The 13,463-nt window shown below is 38.5% G+C and overlaps 1 protein-coding gene across 3 annotated transcripts in view; it reads left to right on the forward strand.

The window, feature by feature from the left end:
* Nucleotides 1–823: 823 nt before the first annotated feature.
* The window catches only part of LINGO2 (leucine rich repeat and Ig domain containing 2), a 1,250,024-nt gene continuing 1,237,384 nt past the window's right edge, over nt 824–13,463 (forward strand). For 2 of the 3 annotated variants that reach the window (XM_023203903.3, XM_023203904.3), the window contains exon 1: nt 824–1,503. The gene's annotated coding sequence lies outside the window, so the exon portion shown is untranslated. Of the gene's footprint in view, nt 1,504–2,125; nt 2,336–13,463 lie in introns of those variants that run through there. The other variant, XM_023203902.3, reaches the window with a different exon arrangement.

The following is a 13,463-nucleotide window of genomic DNA, read 5'->3' on the forward strand; positions in this document are numbered from 1 at the left end:
GGACGCCCTAGCGGTGTAGCTCCCAGTGATCCCTCCCGGCCGTAGAGGGAAGAAAAAGAAGTTGGGACAGGAGCTAGCCAGAGACCCGGACAGCTACTCTTGGTGCAAAACCTTGGAAATGGCTGCTAAAGGGGTTGGGTCTCCAGACTCCTAATCCCTCCCCTTTCTCCAGCTGAGCCGTTCACCTGCTACCGTCCAGTTTACAATATAAGCGTAGACCCTAAATTAGCCCAGTTCCAAAAGCTAGGCATTATAATTTCCTAAGAAATTCATTTTAAAAATATCTAAGCGAGTTTCGGGAGCTCCTTGGGGAAATGTTATGGAGGGAGTGGGCAAGGAAAGACGGGATGCAAGGGGATTATGTTCACGAAGCGATGTGTAGGCTCTTCTATTCGAAGGACCTCGGGGAGCCCCTCAGCTCCTCAGCGAACTGCTGCAGCCACTTCAATTCTCCACTACAGAAGGGGCGGAGGTGGCCCCTGGAGGGTGGCGATGGGAACAGGGCTAATCTTTAGTCTAGTGACCTCTCGCCGGGTGCCAAGGGGATGTAACTGGCCTCTAGAAAAGAGCTACGGAGTCGAAATACCAGACAGGGCAGAGAACGGAGAGGTGGCTCAAAGGACTTAAGAGCGTGCAGCCAGGAACTGCCTGCTGGCAATCCGCTAACTAGTGAGGATTGATTGACTCTTCCTGTCATCAATATACCTGGAACCCCTAACCCCTCCTCAAGTCTCCCGACTTTTCGCTAGCCAGTGGCCGGGGGCCGCGGGCTCAGGGCTGGGCGTGCCTGTGTAGCTGCGCGCGCGCGCGGTTGTGCGCGCCTGTGTGTGTGCGCAGCCCGAGCTCTGAGCCGGGCCGCCGAGCCCCAGCCGCCCGTCCTGCGTCCCTCCTTGCAGCCGCCTCCTCAAAGCCTCTTCACCTGGCGCCTCCGCCCGCCGCCCGCCCAGCCCCGCACCGGCGCTGCCTCCCCTCAAAGTTTCCCCGGCGTAGACACCTTCGCTCTGCAGCAGCCCAGGGAGACGGCGTTCTGAAGCTGTGCCTTAGAGTGGCTCGTCTTTCACCTCTACGCCTCATCCCCACCTAATTCGGGCAGAGAGTAGAAAATTTTGCAAATTAAGGGGAGAAAAGGGGGAGGGGCATTATCGAGAGAAAGCGAGAGGAGCGGCCGCAACTAAGAATATCGCGCCTGATGCCAGGGAATTGACTGACGTGTCTGTGGGGTTACGGAAGAAAACTGAATAGGCGACCAAGTTGGCCGAGGAGGGGCTGGGAGGCTTCCGGGTGCCGGGAAGGTGGTCCCAGTCTCCGTTTCCACTGGCACGAAGGCTTGGAGGCGCCTCTATGGTGAGGGCTTTTGAACCGCCATCCCCTGCTGATCCCTTGGAAAGGAGGAGCCGGCAGAGCTGAGGCGGGGGAAGTCCAGGAAAAGCCCCTGGACTTGTGTGCGTCGCATCCTTGGCTTGGGATTTTAAGGACACGAAGGAGAATTAACAGCGCCTCAAGGTAAGAGGCAGCAAAGCTGCTGCTTGAATTGCCAGAGACAATAACTTAAAATAGATGTTGGGGATGGGGTGGGGGTTAAGTCAAGTTAGGAAGATCTCTCCTGGCGTCGCCACGCAATCGCACGACCCGCGCTGGGAAGTCAGGGAGTAGCCGGTGCTGCGCTGCCCAGCTGGGAGGCAGGAAGCCGGAGGAGTGTCCTGTCCTTACACTTTCTGAAACCTATTGGAAATCTATTTCCGGCTGGGTTCTCTGTCGAGGTTGATATACAGCGTGGATTTGGGTTTTGGGTTTTCATTTTTTTACCAGAGAGTTTTTTAAATTTTTATTATTAGCACCGCAGACCCACCCCCTGATTGCCATAGAGAGCTGTGGGCACCGGTGAACGCAGCTAGGACGAGGTGGCAGGTGAGCCTGGCGCAGGTGGGCAGGTGGGAGAGGCGGCGGCACCTGGCCGGCAGACTCGGGGGCGCGCGAAGCTCACGCTCCCGCCTGGCCGGCTCCCTGCAACCGGCGTCTGAACCTGGGCGCCGCAGGTCGCCTGCGGTTCCCTTCGCCTCCGCTAGAGGCTCCCAGTGGGCGCCGCGGAGAGGGTGGGTGTGGGGGCGCCGGGAGGCGGCCGGGCGAGCGCGGAGAGCCAGCGTGCCCGCGGGGTGGCGGAGCCCGCGCGGCAGGGGCGGGGGACGTGAGCGGGAGTCCCGGCGCGCTTCCTAGCTCCGCGCCGCGCCGCGGAGACGCGGGTCCGAACCCGGCTGAGCTCTGGAAAGCTGTGCCTTGAACTGGAGCCACTTCGGGGATGAGAGCCTGGCCCGCGCCCTGAGGGCAGCCTCAGGAGGTAATGCCCTCTTTCTCCTCCTCTCTCTTTTCGCCCCCTGGTTCTCTGTAAATTCTCAGTCAGATACTCAGGGTGGGAGGGAATGAAGGGTGAGAGAGAGTCTGTAGGGTCTGTATCTAAAAAAGGTGTCTTTCAGTGTCGCTCCGTGGTGCTCTGGTGCCTGTGTATTCGAACCAATACCCGATTTCCCCCGCCTCCCTTGAATATTTGGCTGCTTTAAGGGAAGTTTTTTGCGGAGAACTCTGGATGGCTGGTGTGGGCCAGGCTGCTCCGAGGTGAGCTAGGGAACCTGCTGTGCCCCCTTTGAGCCGCAGTGGACTAGAGTGCAAGACTCCAGGGATGGGGTGTGGTGGAGAAAAGGAGTACCACACCCTCTTCTTTTCCTCTTCACCTGCTGGTGAAGTCTTCCCATTCAGCATTTTGCTGATTTCCTTTCCCGAGGGATTGGCTCAGAGGACAGAGGAAAGCTGCTGAAATACTTGGAGAGAGAGAGAGAGAGAGAGAGGAGAAAAGAGAGAGAGGAGAGAGATAAGGATGAGAAGGAAGTCATGGTCTGAGCATCAAAAGAGGAAGGAGGAAGGAGGGCGAAGTTAAGCTTGTGTGTTTGAGGTGGGGGAGCGAGTGCTGGGAAATGGGCTTGGAGTTCAGTTTATTTGATGAAGTGAGATTCATTTCACATTTCACACTTTGACATAATCCAGTTTGCTGAAGCCACTAACAGATATCATCTGTGCTATGTACTGCCTTGGGCTCAGTGGGCACTGAACATGTTTGATGAGTGTGTCTAAGCAATAAATAAATAAATAAATGAAAGAGTGCTTATTGTGTTTGCTTGGTGTGATTACCCCCGTGTCTTTTAGGCAGCCAGTAATGTATGCATTTTTCAGTGTGCTGTGCTGTGTTTGTGCATACCATATGTGGTCATTTTACACTCAGTAATGCAATTTCAGGGTCTTCTAAAGGTGGCTGTTAACAAACACAAATATTTAGAATAATACTAAAGGAGGACCACAAATTACCATGGGGCGTGGAATATTCCAGGAATACCGAATAGAAGCTGAGGTCCATCATTGGTGAAAATATTGGCCACATACTGAAAGGGCAAAAAATATTTTTCAGAAATTGGAAGCAGTGGTTAACATTTTAAAAGAAGGAGATGTTCTTTAGGGTTCTATTACTGTCACCTAGTAGCATGCATTACTCCCGATATAGTTGGAGTGTGAGGAAGAAAAAAAATGCACTTCCTGTTCAAAACCAGTAAAATGTTTTGAGATCTGCCAGGTATTTCACCTTAAGAATTTAAATGGAATGGATTGCCTATTGATGGCAGAAGTGGTTTGGTTATGTAAGGTATCTGTTATTTTTTATTAAGGTACATATATAAGTTAATATTTTTATATAGTAAGTTTACTGTAGTGGAAATGGAAGCAGGAAAATTTATTGATGTTTTTCGTTCCGGAATAACACACAGCATTATCTCAGGGAAGATTTATATAAAGTTTGTGTTTTATGTATTATACTGGATGGTGCTCTGTGTGGAAGGCAAGAATATACATCTTGATAAAGTCCCAAAAAGGATGGTTCATGTTCTTAAAATACAGTGTTTTAGAAATTTTTATGACGTGAAAAAATGATACTCATCTGAATATAAGTACAACTTATATATACACTAATCATTTATTTGTTGACTTAAATTTAGTGAGACAAATACATATTTAGCGCTCAAATGTATTTCTGAAAGACACCTCTAAAACCAAAGGAAGATCTGCTGTTAAGACTCTGTGTATATGATGCATAAGGGAAGTTTTATTTCTTGACATTTAATCGAATCAAACTAGTGAGGCTGGTTTGTAATCTCAAGTCAGTTTTAGGACTCCATCTCTAAAGATGCTTTCCTCTCTAATAAATGTGATTTTAAAAGAGACCAAACATTAAAATGTTCCACAGCCGTCATGGACCAGAAAACCATTTGAGTCCTCTGAAACCTCATGTCAAGAATAAGAAATGATAGGAAGTTGTCACAAATTAATTGGCTTGATACTTCAATTAAAAACTGATTATGATCTGGCTCTGGTAGTCATTATGGTTGATTTCATTTGGTCTCTAGATATTCTGTGAAAGGACTCTAGGTGGAAATGTTTTCCTGTAGTACAAGGAGAGGAGGTCACTATATGCAAACAGGCTTGTCAGTTACTGATTCTCCAGTTTGGTTATGTTGTATCCTTAAGGAAGCATGTTAGATTGAAAAAAAAAATCTCTTTTCTCAATTTGCGTAAATATTTCTCTTTGTCATAGTCCTCAACCAACCTCTGAGTACTATATTTATAATTTTGTTGAAATATGTCACCAAACCTCTTCCCTTTATGGTTCAGGGGCTACTTTGATGTTAATAACTTTAAAAACTATTTAAGCATAAAATACCATATTTTCTGAAAGAAAATAAATTAAATGTAAAAAGTGTTTGGGATAAGGGAATTAAGGGAGAATATGAGGGAAAGGTTAAATTCCAGGTATCAGGCTTACCCATCTAATGGCATATACTTCTGTGATTTCTTTGTTACTCTTCTAAAGAAATTTTCCCTCCCTTCCTCCCTCCTTTCCTCCCTGCCTCCCTCCCTCCCTTCCTTCCTTCCTTCCTTCCTTCCTTCCTTCCTTCCTTCCTTCCTTCCTTTTCTTCTTCCTTTTTTTCTTCAAAATATTTCCTTCAGAATTAAATCCATGCTAATTTACAGTTATTTTACAATGATCAGTCCAGTCTTGAAATATCGATTGTTGCATTTATTTTTTAATTTTATACAAAAATTGACTAGAAGGTGGATTTGAGTCTTTAGGGAGTTCAAGTCATCAGTCTCTTGTAAATGCATCTTGTGTTTGGTTATTACTTCACTGCCTTTTGTTTCTGGGAAGAATAAAAGCATGGATAACTATTCATTTGATATAGATGGGCAGCCTAACAACATGGTGCATTTGTGCTGTGAGTGGCTTATTTTCATATGGTTAATACTCTGCGAACAAATTGGCCAGTGTAATCAAATATGTAATATTCATATTCAGCGAGTAGTGGAGTCACATTTGTCAGTGTATATTGGTTCAGAAATTAGTATCATATTTTAGGAAATCTTAACTTCATCTAAACCTTAATAAAAGTTACTTTTTTAAAAAAGTGTTATCACTCAACAGATACAGTTGCTGTATCTATTCTTAAATGTCCTCAAGAGAGAAGATCCTAGTTCTAAAAATCTCCCAAGAGAGACTAATCCAGTGCCACTGGGAGGCAGCATGAATAAATAGAAAAAGCAGTGGATCTGACACCAGAAGACTTGAATTCTACTATGTTTCTCATGACTAGCAGTGTCTTCTTTGAAAAGCTGTCTTATTTTTTCTAAGGCTCAGTGTTGATTTCTGTACAATGGGAATATTTAATATCTACCTATTCTATTTTTATGTTTAAAAATTGATAACAGCTAGGTTTAAGCATTGGAAAAAGAAAAACAAAACTTTCAGGTGCCAAGTAAATGTCTGGCATTGTAACACTTGATAGAAGAATAAATAAAATATATTTAAAGAGTGCTTGTAAAACGTCAGTAATGCAGCAAGGATTTTGATATACCTTTGATGAGAGGAATATTTTCTCTGAATGAACTATTAACAGGTGTCATGAAAGTCAAATTTAAATTAATAGGTACGTATGGGAGATGATTTTCTCAAAGTTATTAATAAGGCACAAATTTCGTAATGTTTGAAAATCTTGTAATGCTTATTGTGTGGGCCATAAAAGTTCATTTGGGCATTTGTGCTGTTATTAAAGAGTTTTGATAACAAAGAAGAGGCAAAAGAAAAACAGTTAAAATATTATTTAATAATAAAGCCTCAGTTGGGTTTCTTTTTTTTTATTTTTTAGCTATTCTACATTTTTCTTCTTCTTGTGAGTATACTTAATATGACACAGGTAGGAACTATCCTTGCTTTCATTATTTTCAGGTCAGTTACCCAGTTTTTATGAACACTAAAAATATTTAGCTTGTGGAATATTTTGTTCAGTGATTTAATCTATGAAATGGAACACAAACCTAATATGTTATCTTAGTTTTTTTATAGTGGAATTTGCCCAAGACCACTGATAGACCATTTGTCCTATTTTATTTTATTGGCTTTATTGCTAATAATATTAGTTATAAGTTATTTTCATTATGTGAATTAGGAAGAAAATAAATGGTAGACATTAAATGACTCATGGATTTGAATAAAATTTTAAAAGCACCATTGAAATAATTATATGCTGTTTTTATAAAATATGAGGCTCACTAGGATTTGACTAGAATACATTTTGTTAATTTTCTAAATGTATTCACTAGTTAATGTTAAGAATAGCCTGTCTTTACTGGCTGCAAGGGTAAGTCAAATACCGTTTCCTTCCCTAGAGTTTTGGTGTCATTGTCAGGAAAAACTATGAGCGTATTTTCTCTAACAAAGCGAGTAAGACTAAATGCAAACCTGGGAACCTAGACTAGAACACAAATTACATTTTTTGTTGTTATAGATGGAATATTATATCAAATTGCCTATAAAGGTAGAATTATTGTCTTTACAAATATCATAACTGAAGTTCAGTGTAACAGAAATATATGCAAAAATGTAAGATTCCCAGCACATTCAGTTTCTAGGTAGCACCATAGAGTTTGTGAAATGGATTCTAAATTGGACGACATAAGAGGATTTTGTATCTTCAGACAATCTCATTCTATTATAATGTAACTATGGTTAGCTGCAAGGTATCTATCTAGTAGCCAGCATGAAGAGAAATAATTAGCATAAAAACTGTATTTCTCCAGGTGTACCAGGAGAGTCAACAACAGTGCCTTGTGATACATGTTGATTTTGAAATGGTGAGCTTCATTTTTCAAAAGGGAAGTGCCTTTATTTTCATAACAATTTTTGACTTGACCTTTATATACATATATACATATATGTACAATATCATATGAACACATCTTCTTTATATATACTTTATATATATATATGTTCTATGTATATAGAGAGCATATGCATACATAGGGAGGGAGAGTCTCTGTGTGTATATATATGTACATATGTATAGCTACATATACATGCACACATATATACATGTACATATGTATAGCTACATGTATACATGCACACACATACACACACACATATAGCCTGCTGAAAGCACTCCTTGTGAGATGAGGATGTGAAGGTCAGCTGCTGGTTATTATAATCTAGATTATGGATTGCAAATGTTTTCTCTGTATGCAATTTTATTTGTAGGTAATGTTAAAAGCCTAGCTTTGGTCTCGATTAGTTAAATTCACATCAATTAATATGCAAATATTTATTGTTGATAAACTAGTTTTCTGTTTGATATTCAGGATATAATAGTACATGAGAATTTGTTCTTTTTCTTAAGAATTCTGTGTTCTTGTTAAGCAGAGAAGGCAAAAATCAGTGATAAGCTAATAAAAATAGAATAGACTATGACCTGATTCAGGATATTCTTATTAAATATCTATTGTTCCCAAGGCTATACAAAATAACAATACAAAAGTTGTGTCACCAGGCAATTCAGAATAGGGTAAAGTGTGAGTGGTCTGGAAAAGATTCATATGGGGGGAGGAAACTGGGCTGAGAGTGAGTATAATATTATAAAAGTAAACAATAAATGTATAAACTCTCTAGTAATTAAAGCAATGCAAAATAACACAATAGTAAGACAGTCTTTGCTGATGAGTTGGGACAAAGATGAAAACATTGATAGACTCCTTGTGTTGGTAAGGGATGGGGAAATAAACATTCAATACCTAATTGGAGTCATTGTAGACTGGTTCAGCTCATCTAACATGCAATTTAAGTAATTTTTACTTGGATATATATTAAATTACAAATGCTCTTAATAATTTATAGTTCCTCTTTTAGAAATTTATCCTCAGAAATGCTCCCGTGAACCTCCAGCAATATATTATGTATACACAAGAAGAAATAGATAACTTTAATGACTCTGTGTCTTTTAAAGAAAATGTATCTGTAGTTAAAACTTTTCCACACCAAATTAGCAAATGGATAAATAAGGTATATCCATACTATGGAAAATGTTCATCAGTGAAAAGGAATGAAATACTGATACATGCTACAACATGGATATACCTTTAAAATATTATGCTACTTGAAAGAAGCCAGAAACAAAAAGCACCATATGATATAATTATATGAAATGCACAGAAAAACATGTCTGTGGAATTTGAAAGTAGAGTGGTTTTCGTCTGGCACTGGCAGTGGTGAGTGACTGCATATGGGCGCAAGGAATCTTTCGGGGCAGTGGAACTATTCTGTAATGGGATTGTGCTGATGGTTGCGCACATCTGTAAATTCACTAAAAATCATTTAATTGTTCACATAAAATGAGTACATTTCATGGTATTTGAATTATGTGGCAAATCAGCTGTTAAAAACCCAAACACAAAACAAAAAAATCTTCCCACAAAGTAAACTGAAGGCACAGATGACCTTACTAATAAAATCTTCCTAATATTTAAGGAAGAAATAATACCAGATCTCTATAAACTCTTTCAGGAAACTGCAGAGGAGGGAACATTTTCCAACTATGAGACCAACATAAAAGGTATCATAAGAAAATAAAACAACAGGCTAATATCCTATAGAAAATAGATGTAAACATTATTAATGAAACGTTAGCAAGTATAAATAGCAATGGCAAATAAAGATAATACATCAAGAACAAGTTAGGTTCATCCCAGAAATGCAATGTTGGTTTAACATTGCAAAATCAATTAAATAGTTCGCCATATTAACAGAGTAAAAAGAAAAACCAGCCGAGCATGGTGGCTAACACCTATAATCCCAGCACTTTGAGAGGCCGTGGTGGGTGGATAATGAGGTCAAGAGATCAAGACCATCCTGGAAACATGGTGAAACCCCATCTCTACTAAAAATACAAAAATTAGCTGGGTGTGGTGGTGTGCGCCTGTAGGTCCAGCTACTTGGGAAGCTAAGGCAGGAGAATTGCATGAATCCAGGATGCGGAGGTTGCAGTGAGCCAAGATCGTGCCACTGTACTCCAGCCTGGCGACAGAGCAAGACTCTGTCTAAAAAAAAAAAAAAGAAAAGAAAAGAAAAAGAAAAACCGTATGGTGATCTCAGATGTAGAAAAATCATTGGAAAATACAACATTTATTCTTGATAAAAACTGTTAGCAAATTAGGAATAGAAGGGAACTTCCTCAACTTGGTAAGGAACATCTGCAGTAAACCTAGAGCTAAAACCATACTTAATGGTGAAATGCTAAGTGCTTTTTCTCTAAGCTTGAAAGAAATGTTAGAATGTATGCTGTCATCACTTTTACTCAACGTTTATAATGGAAATCATTTAAATAAGGCAAGAAAAAGACTCAGGAAGAGATATTAGAAAGGAGGTGCAAAACTGTGTAAACATGATTTTATTAAATAATTAAAAAAACTCCAAATATCTAACAGGAAAATAGATAAACAAATGTTGGAATATTCATGCAGTATGTTTCTGGTTTACTAAGATGGTAAGTGGAATGTTGTAATTCTTTAAATACCATCATGGGAAAATCTCCAATATATATTTTTAAGAAGGAAAATATGGTTGTAGAGCAATACTTAGTCTATAGTGAATTGGTTGATTAATTCTTCAGGTATTTATTGGGTACCTCTTTTGTGTTAAGCATAAGAGTAGGTGGCCCTGGGTCATATATTGTCTGTGGGAAGCGGACAGATATAATCCTGCCCTTGAGAGACTTACAGGCTAATGAGAAAGAATTTACAAGCAACTAAAATAAATGATATTCATAATGAGAAATTGTGTTATGTACATTAAAAAGTGAAGTTGAATGAATGGAATTTATCCATGAGGTTGAGAGAAAGATAGAACAATTTTCGTAAGAGGTCTGGTTCCTAGTGAACATTCAGTTGGGAACTATTTTTCTAATAGACTAATCCAAATCATTCATCTCTCCTATATTACCTAATTTCGCTTCATATATGGTAAACTGAAGGAGTACATGCTATACTTCCCTATCAAACTAACTTTTCCTGTGTTATTACACTCTTTTATCACTTTGAATAATTCCCATAATCATCATCTGTATTCTTCTAGCACCTACTGTGAACAAATGCATTATTTTATGTACATTCACAGTTGCATAAGGTACATCTTAATACATTCATTTAGTCTTGAGTTGAAACTCGTTTCTTAATGTGTAATTTTTATTATTTTTTCATTTTTCTTTGGTTACAAAAGTAAAACATTTGCATCATAAGTGTATTTAATGTCATAGCAATACATAATATACAAAGTGAAGGAACTTCCTGGTTGGTGCTCCCTCGTACCTAAGGTTTGACAAAATAGGAAGCTACGTTGCACAAGAAATGTCAGAGTGAGTAAGTGTGAAGAGTGAGACTAAATGCTGTGTGGATAACAGACAAGAGGATTAAGTGGCCAGGGACCAGAAAACACTTCAGAAGATAGCGTCTAATGGAATTTTTCAGTTACAACGTACTCTGTGCAGTGATACAGCTTCCTGTGTTCTCAGAATGTTCAACAAAGTCACATATATGTTAGTAACACTAGTGTGATTGGATTCCTGGTAGTGGTTGGTGACAGAATTTATTTTTTTGTCAGAGTTGGGGTGGCAGTGTGAGAGAGGGAGCTTGTTAAATAAGAGACATGGCTCATAAAGCATGTGAATAAGACATGGGTCATAAAAACATGAGTCATGCTCTCTCGTATGTTTTCTGCAAGTGGCCTTAACCATGTAGTTCATTTACCCATGCCTTAGATACATTCCTTGCAAAACATTCCCTCCAAGTAGTTGTGTAACATAACCTTAAACACTGAAGTCTGTAGCAGATTACTTTGGCTGTACATGGTTTTCATTGATATTTTTATTTTTTTTCCCATAAAACCTCATTCTATCTAACTAAAATAGATTGATGGTAGTCCATTACCCCTTATTTCTAAAGAACTTTTTGATTATAATCAGTGAAGATCATTCTAGAACATATTCATGAGTTTGTGATCTTACCTTATTTTTGTAGATGATTAAATTAAATGAAAGCATTTGCGTATATGGTTGATTCTGAATTCAAGATTCTTCTCACAGGTACTGCATAAACTTTCAATAAAAATTTAGTCTATCATTTTGTCTTTAATTACACTCAAAATGTGTGTGAACAAGATTGGTGAAATAAATGTGAATTGAAATACATTCCACATGTTATTTATATAGGTCCTTATGTAGCCTAGCAAAATACTTAGGTCTGGGTGACTGCTAAAAAGAAGTGGATTTGATGACCGTTCTGTTGGACCTGGAGCTTCTGGTCCTATTCATCAATCCATAGGAATGGTTACTGTGGGTTTTACAGAGAGATTAGGAGATTAAAACTAAAAGTATTATTAGCTGACCCAAAAACGAAGGTTCCATGATTATGTTAAAGCGTAAGGAAGGGTATGGAGTTTGATTCAATAGAAATAAATGATTTCAAATTACAGCTTGAGAATATGGATGATAATCAGATGTTTTGTCTGTAATAATGGTAGAAAACCATGGGAGTTATTTGCATGTTGGGGAAGATAATTATTCATCTTTCCATTTAGCTCTCCTTGTGGAATTAGAAAGACTATAGATACATCAAGTATAAGAATCACTTTATAAGAATGAAGTACTAATGAATGTAATTATTAATTTATACTTAATTTTTAGATGTTGGAAACAGTATTTAAAAGTAAAATAATCTAGTACTTACTAATAAAGCCACTCAATTTAAAAATGTATCTCCATGGCTTTGCACATTGGGATTCCTGCAACTGGAATAGTCTTTTTCAGATCACATGGGAAAACTCCAACTTATACTTAAAAAATGAGCTTAGCATCATATTCTCAATAAATCATTCCAAAAGTCCTGGAATCTCTCTACTGTTACAAGCTTCTGTTTTTATATGTATTATTTAATATATTATTATTTTTGTTCATTGGCCTATTTATCTTTCCAAATCATGTGGTCCTGGAAGACAAAAGTTATATTTTATTACTATTAAAAATATCTTTGGATGTAGTTCTTATTAAATATTTTTGAAATGCATTGAAATGTGATTTTTAGAACATTTAGACAGTTTTAAATCATATCCAAAACCATAGTAATACCATTTCCAATTGGTAAAAGAGGTAACATGCAATGACTAAAAGTTTAAGATTTAGTTTCAAATTCTGACTGACACTGATTTCCGGTTATTGGACCTTGAACAATCTCTTCATCTCATGACGTGTTAGTTTCCTAATATGTAAAATAGGGGTGAAAAATACTTTTCTGGCCTGCACGTCTTACCTGAAGTTTACAATGATAGGATGGAGCATGGGTGTAAAATGAATTTGTGTGCTCAGTACCTACACAAAGTCATTCCTGTATTAAGTACACAATTAAAAGCCACTAATAAAATAATCTTAAATGACATAATTTACTTTTCCAATAATGAGAGGTTTGTACAGAAAAGTAAAACCAATGAACTTGAAATATCTTTCTTTCTATTGGATTTCCCCTACCTTTTTATAATGGTTTCATCACATTTTAATATAACATGAATTTGATTTCATAGGTAATAGAACAAATATAACAATACAAATTAGACTGTTGTACTTTAAACACATGGTTATAGATGGCTTAATTGATAACTTTTATGTACTTATTTGGACCTGGATTGATGATTGTTGAGCAACTCTATATCTGAGGAAACACTGATTTTCACCATCTCTTCAAATTAGAGCCAATTTGAAGTGAGTAAATTGTATGATATGTGAATTATATCTCTGTAAGGCTGTTTTGAAAATATGTGGAATTTGTGCCTAAAATATCCATGAGTTCATGCTGATATAAACACATTATCAAATGAATGACTGAATTGGGAAGAGCAGGCAAATCTATGCAAAACAATTTCAATAATTTATGTAGATACTTGCCCTCAAGGAAGTGGAGTATAATTTTCCACTCTTTAAGCATGGCTGCACATAGTAACTTCCATCTAAACAGTGTGCATGGAAAGGAGGAGGAAAAAGTAACATTACAGTGCAGAAACC

Source organism: Piliocolobus tephrosceles, chromosome 14 (genome assembly GCF_002776525.5).
Source record: "Piliocolobus tephrosceles isolate RC106 chromosome 14, ASM277652v3, whole genome shotgun sequence".
Taxonomy (NCBI): domain Eukaryota; kingdom Metazoa; phylum Chordata; class Mammalia; order Primates; family Cercopithecidae; genus Piliocolobus; species Piliocolobus tephrosceles.